Source organism: Vespa crabro, chromosome 4 (assembly GCF_910589235.1).
Source record: "Vespa crabro chromosome 4, iyVesCrab1.2, whole genome shotgun sequence".
Classification (NCBI taxonomy): domain Eukaryota; kingdom Metazoa; phylum Arthropoda; class Insecta; order Hymenoptera; family Vespidae; genus Vespa; species Vespa crabro.
In genome coordinates, this window is record NC_060958.1 from 11,257,881 (window position 1) to 11,272,371 (window position 14,491).

General features: G+C 41.1%; 1 long non-coding RNA gene across 1 annotated transcript in view; it reads right to left on the reverse strand.

Moving 5' to 3' along the window:
- Positions 1-999: 999 nt before the first annotated feature.
- The window catches only part of LOC124423491, a 64,394-nt gene continuing 50,902 nt past the window's right edge, over positions 1,000-14,491 (reverse strand). Inside the window, exon 3 of the long non-coding RNA XR_006942098.1 lies at positions 1,000-1,662. This is a non-coding gene — a long non-coding RNA (uncharacterized LOC124423491). The remainder of the gene's footprint in view (positions 1,663-14,491) is intronic.

Consider the following 14,491-nt stretch of genomic DNA (forward strand, 5'->3'; position numbering starts at 1 on the left):
AGCACTACCTACTATTATTGTCGTCGCTCCAGATTCGAATCGTTTCGTACTAATTATACCACCTAATTTATTATCCTCCATCGACGATAACGCTCTCTCTCTCTCTCTCTCTCTCTCTTTCTCTTTATATTTTCATATTAAACTGAATAATCTATATAGATTCTTTTTCGTAAGCTAGAACGAATAGTGACGGACAAATCGAGTTACAATGTCTTCGTGGGGACTTCCGTGAAAGATTCTCTTTTCAATACTGAAATAATGTCGAACGTCTGTACATCTATTTCTTTATTTTCATCTCTCTCTCCCTCTCTCCCTCTCTCTCTCTTTTTCTTTTTATCTCTTCCGCCTCGTCACGCCCGAAGACGTCGATAAAAATCGACGTAACGATCGGAAGTACGCGATGCGAGAACGTGTCCTTATCTAAAGAAAGGCTGAAAGACAACGAAATGGAGAAAAAAGAAAAGAAAAAGAAAGACGTGCTCGGATCGGAGCCTTGGCTCAACGCTGCCGATTTAAACTCGTTTCTCTCTCTCTTTCTCTCTTTCCGAAAAGCTATTCGCAACATTATCCAGAAGCTTCGTACGTTCTCGGCCATTTCCAAGTTCACGAAGCGCTACATTATTCAGGATTTTGTAGTAGAATTTTTCCTTTATTTCTCTCTCTCTCTCTCTCTCTCTCTCTCTCTCTCTCTCTCTCTCTCCTTTTCTTTATCTTTATCGAAACGACGATGCAATGACGAGAAAAGGTCGATAAAGATCTAGCTCTCTATCTCTTTCTTTCTTGTTCGTTCTATCTTCTCTGCTTCAACGAAGATGCAACTAGACAACGCGGTCAGGTTTATAAGAGAAACATCAAAACAGTCCTAATACCGGATATATCGACGACTTTACACGAAAAAGACACGAACGAGGCAAAACTGTGCGTCATAGAAAAATGAAGAGAAAGACTTCTTTTTTCTTTTTCTCTCTCCCTCTCTCCCTCTCTCTTTCTCTTATTTTCTCTGAAGCGTGAATTTCACTTATTCTATGTTTACGTCTGCCTGCTTCCCCTACCTTTTTCTCTTAAGAAACGAAACAAGACAGGCTTCCTAGTTTTCTTATTCCTCGCAAAAATACTCTCGGCCAATCTCATTTTGCGTATCGATAGTCAAAGGCATTACCTTCGTAACTCGTTTATATTTCTTTGTCTCTTGGAGAATTTCGCGTGAGAGAGCGTTCTCGATTACAATTTGCCCAGGTGGCGATAGAATTCTTTTACTACTTCGTAAAACGAATCACGATTCTAACAAATAAATTAATCATTTTCGCCAAGGATTGTCGTTAACGAAACGAACGAACGAACAAAAAAAAAACGATCGAACGAACGAACAAACGACCCAGCCGTTGCTAAGAGATTCGTTAAGAAGGTTTACTTTATCGGTAAGATAAAGTCGAAGTCATAATTTAGTTTCTGTTATGAGTCTCAACATTTCCGATGCACTCGCTTCCGGGATTAGAACTTTCCTCGAACAAACATCGGGTTACCTTGTTCAAATGAAATCACCGGCAAATGCAGCTGGATGAACGTGAACGCGTTCAACTCGATTTATAATAAGTGATTATGGCGGAGTTCCCTGTGTACGTACACTGGAATCGATTATGTTGGAACAGGTAAGCCAATAATCTGAAATCAAAAAATAATTTACGATTAGCGGTTTCGTACGCATAGAAATAAAATAAAATTAAGTATATATATATATATATATATATCTATGTATATATGTATATAGTATAAATAAGTTTAAAATTTATTATTAGGATCTTCCCTTCTGTTAGGGCTTTAAAAGAAGAAAAAGTAGAAGAAAAAAAAGAAGGAAAAAGAAAAAAGGTAAACCAATAAAATAGCGATGCTCCCATATGCGTCGGCTTAAGCTCCCGTCGCTTTTTACACCAGTAATAAGATGTAGCCGAGGTGTTACACCATATGCTTCGTTTCAAGTACACACCGTGTTTACCAAGAGAGAGTTATGGACCGTTATTAAACCGGAGTGTTCTCTAGCATCTTAACGATGTCATTAACACCGATTGCCATACGGATAAGTTATATTTATATATTCAAAATGCGAGCTAAAAGATTCCAAAGCGTCAACCTTTTAACTAATATATTTCATTTCATTGTCCTTTATTATCTTCTATTTAAAATGTTCGACATAACTTTCTTGTAATAATAATAATAATAATAATATATATATACATATATAGACAATATTTGTTTCTGTATAATACTCGTTAGTGTAAATTCAAATTTATTGTGAAAAAAATTAAATTACGTCGAGCATACGTAAGACATAATCTTTCTCGTAGGTAGAACTTAACTCGATCCTCCTCAGAAACTAGGAAGCCAAACACATATTTCGAAGCTTTTAGCCATGGCGTTCTAACCATCGCATCGTGGCTCGATCGTTAATAACGTATTAACGCGTTAACGCGAAATTGCGATACGACACGCGATAGCAAAGGGTGCAAAGCGTCGGAAGAGAAAATTGGATCCTCGAAGCTTTCCGCTCGTCGTCAGTCGAGAGAGATAGAGAGAGAGAGAGAGAGAGAGAGAGAGAGAGGCAAAGGAGGAATCTCGCTCGCGACTTTGCGTGCGACCCCGTCGATTTTCGGTATTTCTCATTGAACTAAACCACATGCTACCTAAACATAGATATATATATTTCTACCTACATGATTGATTACAAGCGGTAAACTTTGATTTAATACGATTGCTGTATAATTTTGCTCGTAGTAAAGATAAAAGAAAAAGGAAGAGAGAGAGAGAGAGAGAGAATGAAAGTGCCACTTAATTTGCCATAATGAGTTTTAAACTAGCATGGAAACGAAATGACGTTAATAAAACTTTACATTTCTCTGTGCCGTATTGAAATACGAACTATCTTTCTATCTCCTTCTTTCTCTCTTTCATTGCCATAAATTTTATACGTTATTACTCATTTCTCACAGATCGGCTATTATCCAACGATCGCTTGGACATCATTACGTTTATTTTATCCTTTCCTTATTTATCTCTCTCTCTCTCTCTCTCTCTCTCTCTGTCTCTCTCCCCGATACAGCGAAATTCGTTTCGGTAGCTCTTGAAATCAAGGAAGAGGTATTAAACGAGCACGAGAACGTAGGCGAGGAGATCGCGAGGGCGGTCGATGCTCGGCGCCGTTTTCGTCATGGAAACGTGCTTGCACATGCGAACGATACGAAACAGCTGCAACCGGCGATCCGTGTCTAGCCTCGTTCAACTCTACTACGTTACAACTACAACTATAACGAGACGTGACGAATAATCAGCATAGTTAAAATACGACACAAATGCATTCGTGAGTATTTTTTTTTCGCTATAATAAAGAAAATTTCCGAGGCAAATATTGTCGCAAATTTTAACTCTACAATAATTATGATCTTTATGGGTCCTTATGATAAGTATGACTTTTGAAAAAAAGAAAGAACACATCATCGACGAATCTGACAAAACGTGTATTACGCAATGAGATATGGAAACGAGCTATTAGGAAAAATTACAAAAAGAAAAAAAAAAAAAAAGAAGAAAAAGAAAGAAAAAAAAACGCCGATAGGAGTAGATGATTTAGGGGACATAAAGATGTTAGATAATAACACTACGTGTTTCCGTTCCACTTTTAAATAACCGCGCGTTATCAAACGAGATTTTCATGGTTTTTCTGCACTTTTACATCCATAGACGAACGTCCATTATACCCGTATCTATATATATATATATATATATGTATACATATACATGAAATAATACTATAAAAGATATTCGAATGAAAATAAATGCAATTTTTCTATGAATAAATAAAATATAAATTTAACTATGGGATACGGAATTGCATTTCACGTGAACGACGTATAAAAATGATTTCGATGATATTATATTTATATGAGATCGAGAAGGAGTGGAAAAAAAGAAAAGAAAAAAGAAAAGAGTAAAGAGTAAAAGATCGAAGAGGAAGAAGAAAAAGAAGAAGAAGAAAAAAAGAAGAAGAAGAGAAAGAAGAAGTAAGAGGAATAAGAAGAAAAAGAAGAAGTAGAGAGGGGAAGAGAAGAAGTGGTGCATCTCGAGGGCGTCGGTGCAGGTGCCAAGAGGTCCTTTTTTCAGGAGGAAGAAAGAAGATGAGGCATCGGACAATGGCGGAATCTTTGGGAGTCGGTCCTCTCATCCTTACGGCCGCCGTTAACCAAGTACGACGCGAGAATAAACCAAGAGCTCTTTCTTTTCTCTCTTTCTTTCGCCCACCCCCGCGACTCTCGCGAAAAAGGATCTCTCTCTCTCTTCTCCTCTTACTAACACCTTCTCGTTGGATGTATCACGCTGAAAGCGCTCAAGGGTCTCGAAAGGACGAGAACGGACTTATGACGGCCGCCGCAAAAAGAGATCCTTGTTGTTGAAGAATGGAAGAGAGTGAAGAGGAAGAGAGAGAGAGAGAGGGGAGAAAGAGAGAAAGAGAGAGGTCGCAAAGGCAGCCTGCCGTGAAACGCATTACGTATGCATCGCGCTATCACGACGGGAATCCGAGGGCCGACGTTCGCTAATTCGCGCTCACTCTTCTCATTCTCTTTCTCTTTCTCTCCTTTATATTTAACTACTTTCTCTCTCTCTCTCTCTCTCTCTCTCTCTCTCTCTTTATCTTCTTTCTCCTTTCTTCGTCTATCTCTACTGCCTACCATACGCGAAGAAGCTATATACCTATCTGCCTTCGTCTTTTTCATCCCCCCACCTCCTATTTCTCTCTGTTTCTCTCTCTCTCTGTTTCTCTCTCTCTCTCTCCCCCTTCAATGCTCCTTCTTCGCTCGAGATTTCCTCGAGAAAGAAAACTGGTCCACGAGAATATTATACGAGATGGGGACCATTTTAAATTCCACGCGTTCGCGCGTGACCGTCCTCCTTTACCTTCTCTTCATTTGAGATCTATTCGTGGGCATCGTAAAGGACCGTGAGGAATTTAACGAGACTTTAACGAAAATAGAAGATGAAAAAAATCAATCGCGTAGAAAGAAAACGAATTGTTTAACGATAAACGAGCTCGATCGTCGCCAAGTTCCATTCCTTTATCGTTATTTCCAGGATTTTTCCTCGAATCGAGAATTAATCGGCCGAACGAAAATTATCGATCGCGATAGTTTTAATATCTCAATTATTATTTCTTTTTCCAAGAAAGGAAAAGGACAAAAGCATCGAACGACCAAACGAATTCCGTAAAGAATTCATTTTAGGCTTTTCGTTAATAAGCTCATTATATCTCCATGAGCTTTCGAAATTAATGAAAGATGTCACTTTTAAAATGCCAATATTAATTAACTACTAGATGAAAGAACCGGAAATATGATCGTAGAGTATAATTTTAAGGATAAATATTTCAGATATTCCAGATACGGAACGAAATGAAATTAAACGTATTTACGGCAACATCACGTACGATCGTTACGAATGTTCAGATATTATAAATACATTACCGTCTATATTTTTCTAGTTTTGATATATGTACGTGCACCGAAATATTTCAATAATTTAATGACGTTATTACGCTATTTGCTCTTCGTATGGTAAAGCTTTCCAGGGCTTTAACGTTATAATTCGAACTCTAACTAATCGCTAATCAGATTAGAATCTCCGAGCGTAACGTCTGGTACATCCGGGTGTCCGTTCGACGAAGCGTAATTACGTGATCGATTTGGAAGGAAGAAGGATTCCAACATACACATATGCAATAAGCACGTGCGTCTCGATGGCGATAAATACGAGGGTCGAAAATTCGAAAGAACATTTTAATTGATAATCGTGCTCTACGTGGATGATAGTTTTTTCATCCTGACGGGAAAATTCCCAATGATTATTTGGAAAATGCTTTGGCAAACAATACAGATTACAACGACAAAATTCTCATTTCTCATCCCTCATCTCTCATCAACGATTCAGGGAAAACGGAGAACTGGCCTATTTCGATTCTAACACAAACTAATAAGTAATCAGATTAGAAGGTACGGCGTGAGCGAAAGCGTACGCCCACGTTAGTTCCCATTGCGGACGCGTAATCACGGCCAATATGATGACGCGCGAGCATGGACGCACCGTTGCCAATCCTGTTACATTTGTAATTGTTTGACGATATCGCCGGCTCGGAACTGCATTGGAATTAGAAACGCGCTGCCGGATATACGAAACTCCCTTTGCGCTATTCCTCCCTCCCCTCCCCTCCCACTTTCTCCCTCTCTCTGTCGCTGTTTGAGATCGCACTAATCCATGTTACTACGAATACTCGTGTGCATTTGTGCGTGTCCGCGCACAACGCGTTCTGCGTTCTCATCGTAGAATAAAATTTAGTCGCGAATATGGGACAGGATAGAGCAAACTTTTTCATCGAGTAAATTCATAAACTTTGTCGTTGTCATTAGCTTTTTCGGAGGGGGGGGAAAAAAAAAAAGAAAGATGAAAAAAAGAACGAACACTACGTAGAGTCGAATATACGAAAAGACGATCGAGGCGCGTCCGTTCGAATCGTTCGCAAGCGATCGACAAGATTTTTAATTGGAAAGAAAAGTGAATATTACGGGTGCAGTTAAAAAGCGGCCGGTCGTGGCATTTGAAGAATTTTTACGAAAGCATCGCCGAACGTTTACAACGCAATCGTGAAACATATTGAAATACTGATTGCACGATGGTGCAATGCCGTCGAACGGAACGCGACCGAAATCGAAATATAAAAACGAACGCGCTTCGATCTCCCAGCGAGTTGCATTTTCAAATAAAACGATTTTTCAACGATTCTCCTTCTCCCTCTCTCTCTCTCTCTCTCTCTTTCGATTTTTTCCCTCGACCCCTCTACGCGTTTAACGTTATTCCATCGCACAAATTTCGATCGCGTTCGATTTTCCGAACGTTTTCAGACCGAATGAAATTCGACGAATCGTTCGTTGTTCGCACACAGAGGGAAAGAGAAGAGAGAGAGAGAGAGAGAGAGAGAGAGAGAGAGAGAGAGAGAGAGAGAGCTGGAAAGTATTAGAAAATCATTCGATCGGTCGTTGAATTTTTAATTGTTCGATCGGCACTATGCATCGGCAGAGTGCATCGTTCATTTATCGACCTTACCGGTTGTTAACCTATACAACGGTAAGATTATTCATCTTTCTTTCTCTCCCTCTCTCTCTCTCTCTCTCTCTTTCTCTCTCTTCCTTTTACCTAACACTTTCGATAAATCCACACTTTTTTCTACCCGCCCTTCTTCGCCGTTTTATTTTAATAAAACGGCACTTCCTGCTCGAGCACGCTAGGTCACGAACACATCCCTTTCCCCTTGATATTTATGCCCTTACGTCACGAGAGAAATATCGTACAAGAGGAATATCGCATAAGAAAGAGAAGGCACATAAGACGATACATACAAGCTCGTGTACCTACGCTTGTATGCATATACACGAGTGACTATTAGTACGAAGCTCGGACAAGCGGGAATTTTTGTTGGTGCATTAATTAAACTCTAACTCGAGCGTGCGATCTTGCACAAGGCGCAATATGTAATTTTCCTTTGACAAAGATTCTTCCTCCATAAGATATCTTTCTTCCCTTTTTTTTCTTTTTTTTTTTTTCGTAACAACCGACAAATTCAAAGATTATCGATGATTCGATGAAATCGACAAAAAAAAAGATTACTCGAGGGAGGAAGAAAAATTTGAAATAATAAATGAAAGGAATTTATCGAGAAATATTGTCGAAATTTTTGATGGCACGAGGATGATTTTTTTTGTTCTGAAAAGAGGAGGAGATGCGGGGGGAGAGGACGGCATCTTCTTGGACGAGATCCGACGAATAAAAGAGAGCACTTGCGGCGAAGGTAAGCAGCGAGCATTACTCAAAGCCGTCGGACGGCCATAATCGATCAGCTGGATGTTGTTGAAAAGCGGGCCGAGCAATTTCGCGCGGAAAGATATATATGCGCGCACGTGTTTGTATATATACATATACATATACATATATATATATATATATATATATGTGTGTGTGTGTGTGTGTGTGTGTGTGTGTGTGTGTAACATACATATATGTATGAGTGTGTGCGAGTGTACGCGAAGAAGAGGGCCGACTCGAGAGATGCCTCGAAACCCGTCGAACCTTACCAAATAGGTATTGAGGATCGATAAGGGAACTTTCGGTACTCCCAAAAGGATCTGATTTTTCTTTTGAATAACAAATTAATCGAATCGAATCGAATCGAGCCACGTATTGTTTTCTTTTTCCTTCTTCTTTCCTTCCTTTTATTATTTAGATGGATCTCTTTTTTTTTTTTTTTTTTTTTTTTTCTTTACGTATATGTAAGACGAAAGAGTAATTCATTATGAACAAATCAATATACTCTCGATGTAATGTAATATTAAACGTAAAAATCGTCGGGAAAAGAGGAAGAAGTTAACGCGATAAATAAAATTGTCTCGACGTGTATAAATCGATCGGTTAAGGGTCGAGAAAAGAAATTGGAACGTCGAGAGACGTCGATAGAAAACGGATAAGAGAAACCGTCTCGGATCCTGTCCGTCGTTGACCGGACGAACGAACGAAAGGTACGCAGTGAGCCCTTCTAAAAGAGAAGTGAAAGAGGAAGAAGGGAAGAGCACGGGCGTAGGTTTCTCAGGCGGCACAAACCGAGCGCCGGGCCCATAATCAATCCGTTGGATGTTGAAAAGAGGCGCGAGCTATCTCACCCGACGATCCGGGACGTCCCTCTCAGCCCTCTCAGCGGGTAGTCCTCCCATTCTTCCTCTCTCTCTCTCTCTCTCTTTTTTTCACTCCTACATACACGAAATTCTCTCGTGCTCATCGAGCCAAAGTCCAGAAAATCGCAGGAAACCTCTCTCGTAACTCGAGCTTTACGACTTTTCTATTTCCTAGAATCGCATGAAAATGATAAAACGCACGAGCGAAGTTCTTACCGAACTGACGGTATATAAACGACGAGACCGCTTCCGGCCTCGTCTCGATAGAGGATGAGGATGAGGAGGAGGAGGAGGAGGAGAAGGAGTAGAAGGAAGTGGAGAGGTAGGAGGGTACGCGATCGGATTCGCGTGGTTCATTTTATAGTCTATTTCATTTGAAATACCTCCTCCTTCTCCTATTCCTTCGTCTCCTCCTTATTCTCCTCCTTAGAAAGACCGTCTCGAACACGCTTGCTTCTTTATTATATGCCTCGACTTCGAGCGTCGTTTCTTCGCTTCGTGGGTGGAAATATCGGGCTTACGAAAGTGCCGGACGATCGGACCTCCAACTTCCTCTCTCTTTCTTTCTCTCTCTCTCTAAAACCCTCTTCATCTTCTCTTCTACTCGGCACTTTACCGCGGAATTACATCCCTCTCCTCCTCGCGAAACAATTGAATTTTATAGCATCGAGCTTATCTCTCAAACGGATTTTACCTACTCTCCTCTTCTAACGCGTTCTCTCTTATCTTTGTAATCTTTCGAGCGTGCAAGTTAAAATGACGGTACCCTGGCTCTTTATCATAAATCATATTTCCAATGCTTTTCTTATCGCTCCAAACGAATGGACAAATAAAAGGGGGGAGCGAGAAGGAAAATAGAAAGAAAAAAGAAATGAAAAAAAGAAGGAAGGAGAAGAAACGATTCCTAAAAGCTCCTCTCGAGCTTTATTATGTACACAAATTATTATCGGACTTCTTTAATACTAACGGTAGAGGAGATCCCTTTGAAAGAGGTGTAAGATACTCGAAACTCCGGCGAGAGATAATCGATGTTCGCCAAGAGGAAAGGCGCGATCTATCCTACTTGGAGGAAGGCTTTGAGAAGGGCGTCGCGGGTTCCTCTCGCGCACAGCGGGACGTCCAGGGTTCGTGCAGAAGGAACTCCGTCGGCGTCGTTCTCGGTTAAATAGATGCCAACCGAGATTCCACCGTGAAGGCTCTTCTCGAGCGGACGGTTGGCTCGCCTTTGCGGAGGTAATCATAAAGCCACGACGAGTAGAAGAAGAAGAGGAAGAAGAAGAAGAAGAAGAAGATGAAGAAAGAAAGAGAAGGAGGAAGAATAAAGGGAGAAAGGAGGATAGAGATATGGCCTCGAAACTGCCAGCGCAGCCGCAGAAGCGTGTCGGTAAATTTAACCTAACCGAATGGCGAAACACACACGTGTATAAAAGTATACACGTGTGTAATATACGTATACGACACCTTCGTCCTATCTCTCTCTTGCTCTTTCTTTCGATCCCTTCAGTGTTCGGGATTACGCGCGTCGAACGGGATCGAGCCACGATAAAAGCGCTCGCGAGCGACGTTCGAAGACGTCCACTCTTCTTTTCTACTCGTCGATGAGAGAAAGAGAACAAGAGAGAGAGAGCGAGTTTGTTCCAAAGCGGCCCCAAGGAATTTGCTCTCGGGTTATCGCCGCGAACCTTCGCTCCGTTTCCTTCTTTCTCGGATCTCGTTAATGGCGAAAATTGTTTCGAGATTTAAGGCGAATTTTAGAGAGAGAGAGAGAGAGAGAGACAGAAGCATCTCTCGCGAGGGAATTTCTTACCCTCGACATGACTGCTTTCCTTTCATCCTCCTTCTTGTGATCATGTACGAGAGATATTGGATTCATTTTCGAGCTAACGGTATCGACTTATCGTTTCTACTCTTGATCCTTCTTTTTCTTCCGGCCCTTCGAGAGGCAGATAGACAGATAAACGGAGAGAGAGAGAGAGAGAGAGAATCAGGTCAAAGAAAAAACTAGAATTACTACTAGAAAAACTTTGAAAAATTGTCCCCATACATCGAATAATAAATCCGTTCGGATATATTCCAGCCGGTATTTAGCTTATTTATTATGGATCGATTTTTGCTCTCGCGAGAGGAATTAACGAAAAGAAAGGTTTATTGTATTCCACGTTTCGATCGATTGCCGATTCGCGCGATTAGTAAAAGAGAGCAAAAAAAAAAAAAAAAGAAGAAGAAAAAAAGAAAAATCGATAGAAAAAGAGGGAGAAGAGTAATCCGAATTACACGTCGACGCGTCTGGTTCCTCGTGATTCGTCCGTTTCTCTTTCGCCTTCCTCTTTCTCGTTTCTTAGATCCTTATCGAACGAAGGTTGTGCTGGATGCTGGATGCCAAGTCGACATGGTGGTACACGACGAAGGTGGAGAACGCTCTAGTCGGTCCATCCAATGGAGGTCGAAAGGTTGAACGTTCCTCGATCGACAGCTGCCACGAAGTCGCATTCCCAACTCCACGTAGGTGAGATTTTCTGCGGCATGTGTTTTCGATCTTTCTTTTCTCTCGAGTCTCTCGAAGTCGAGTCGAAAGATGTCAGAATCTTCTACCTCTTTCTCTCTCTCTCTCTCTCTCTCTCTGTCTCTCTTTTTCTTTGCTTCTTCGACTTCGATATACGCGCTGCCAATCATTCCCCAAGTGATTTTCATATGACGAAAACTTTGCCTTTTATTTTTCTCAGGGATAAACAAGATAAAAAAGTGGGCGCAGGCAAGGGAGAAAAGTAAAAAAAAAAAAAAAAATATCGCGATAAAATATATTTAACGAAGACAAAGTGGAAGAACTTTGCGTACTTATGTACGTAGGTACTTAAGTAGAGGTAGGTACTATTAAGGAGTGCCTACCGTTTTGGAGAGAGAACAAGATCGAAATCTCTGAAAAAGGTCCGTCCAGCTTCCTTCCAAGGAGAGCACTCGCCCGCTCTGTTTAATCTCATCGTACATTTCTCGAGAACTCTCCGCTCGCGGCTTCCGCATCGCGATAGACTCGCCTCACAGGAGACTCTTCTCCCTTCCACGCGATCCACGACGAAAGATAATCCTTCGATCAAAGCGCGCGATCCTTCTCCTCTCTCTCTCTCTCTCTCTCTCTCTCTCTCTCTCTCTCTCTTTTTCTTTCTCTCTAATGTCATTAAAAACGATTTCTCGTCTAAACCCGTAAGTTCCGAACAAAGAAACGTAGAAAATTCAATTTCAACCTTTCATTGCCCTTAAATCGTTCTTCCGGCAATGCCTCCGATTACTCCCACAAACGTGCTCTGGACCGAGCTTTGCGAATCGAGAAAAGAATGAGAAAGAAAAAAAAAAAAGTGAATGAAGAAAAGGGAACGACAGATAGATGGACAGAACAAACAGACAGGCAGACGGACAGAGAGAGGGAGAGAGGGAGGGGGAGGGGAGGTGGGAAGGGAGAAAAAAAATTTTGAACCCTTGAAGGTGTAACGTTAACCGCGACGATCCGGAAATAATTATCATCGATAACTCGGAGCACGAGTTAAAGGCTGCAATTACCGTTAATTCGACCGAAGCGAGATCTCCTCTCTACCAGGCAGGCCCTTAATACAGATCGATACTCTTCCTGGAATAAAAGATCACCGCGTATGGATCGTGAAAAGGAAGGATAGAGTGAAAGAGAAACGAAGGGAGAGCAAAGAGAGCTCGCTCGCAAATTTCGCGGGCTTTTAATCACTAGAGTTTGTACGTCAGAGAGAACGATAGAGAGAGAGAGAGAGAGAGAGAGAGAGAGAGAGAGAGAGAGGACCCCCATCGATTTCCGTCACGCGATAATTGAACGTCCTCTCTCATTTTTTTCCTATCTCTCTCTTTCTCCCTCCCTCCCTCCCTCCCTCTCTCTCTCTCTCTCTCTCTTTTCAAACCTCTACGAACCGTTCCATTTTTTAATCCCTTTGAAACTACCCAAAGAAATAGGGTTTGCGGTCTGCCGTGTTTACTGAATAAAATGGGGACGCGTTGCCGAGCCTTTTGACGGTACGACTAAAGGAGGAGGAGGAAGAGGAGGAGGAGAAAGAGGAGGATGGGAAAGAGTAAGCGGAGGTAACAGAGAGAGAGAGAGAGAGAAAGAGAGAGGACCGTACATCGCAGCCCATTAAATGGCTAATAAGTGGACACTGCCGAGTTACGCGCTCCGTAATTTTCTCCTCGATCCGAAGAAAAAGGGAAAAGAGAGAGAGAGAGAGAAAGAGAAAGAGAGAATGTGTTTAGCCCTCCCTTTTTAGTTTTGTCCTTTCGATTTCTCAAACGAACAGTCCGCTTAGTCGAGTCTTGTTTCACCTCTCTACCCTTGTTTTTCTCATTTCATCCTTTTTTATTTATTTTCCTTTACATTTTTTTTCTTTTTTTCTTTTTTTTTTTTTTTTTTCATTTTTTATAATCTTTTTTTCTCCTTCGTTTTCTCGACCCTAACCACTCTACTCTTTTCGCTTCCATATCGTTGACTCTCTGTGTGCTTTGTATTCGTCGTTGTTTAATACGAGAAGAAGGGAATTGGAGTATGCAAGAAGAAGAGAGAGGAAGAGAGAGAGAGAGAGAGAGAGAGAGAGAAAGAAAGACGGCCGTCGGGATTTCGTGAGATCGTGTTCGAGAAGGGTCCGAGAGGACCCTGCCGAAGTTTGTAACTCCTTCTGCATCCAATTAAGTCCTGTGCAATAACTTAGGTCAAGGCGGACACCGATACCAACCAAGGAAACGTAGTCGCTCTCTCCATTTCTCTTTCTCTCTCTCTCTCTCTCTCTCTCTCTCTCTCTCTCTCTCTCTTTCTTCATTCTCCTTCTCTTCCTTATCTTCCATTTTCGGAGCTAAACCAACGGTGCGACGATGTGCAGCTTCGATTTCGAAAATCGATGCACTCGCGACAAGATTAGAGAATCGGCAATCCTTGGCTAAACCAATCGCATCTGTCGAACGTTCATCGGATTTTGGATAAGTCTTTTCTATAATAGAGAAAAGAACCATCATTTCTTTTTTCTCTCACTTCTTCTCTCCTTTTTTACTATATCGATATATTATTTTACTATATCTCATATTTACTATGTCGATATTAATTGCTCTCAACGCGATTTATCGAGAGATTAACGGGAGAAAAAGATTTATTCGAGACGAGTCATTATGAATTCGAGAGCAAAAGAAAAGAACAAAGAAAAATGAAAAAAAAAAAAATGAGATAGATCGTCATTCGTTCGACGCAATATTAGTCACGAGAAAAATGAAGAATAAAGACGAGGACGTATCATCTTCGTAAAACGAGATACGCGGTAATAGGCAGTAGCAAAGTGTAATACTACTACTACTACCTCCTCCTACCTACCTACCTATCTATCTATCTACCTATCTACCTACCTACCTACCTACCTACATAGCGCGCGAAAACGAGTACTACGAGAGACACGCGGATAAATACGATCCGTTATGTTACGTTTGAGCAGAGCATCAGCGTCTCTCTCGGATGTCTTTAGTATATCTATTCATGTGTGTGCACATTTTCTCGCGAACCTTTGATAACGATATTCGTGGGATTTTTCTAAGCACTCTGATCATATTATTCCTTTCGTCGTCACTCGCGCAAGATTAAAAAATAATGAATATATATTATAGAAAATGAGAGAAACCGTTAACCATCATTTTCGAATAAAATCTGATAAAGCTTTGACCGTAGCCTATCTTTATTTATTTCT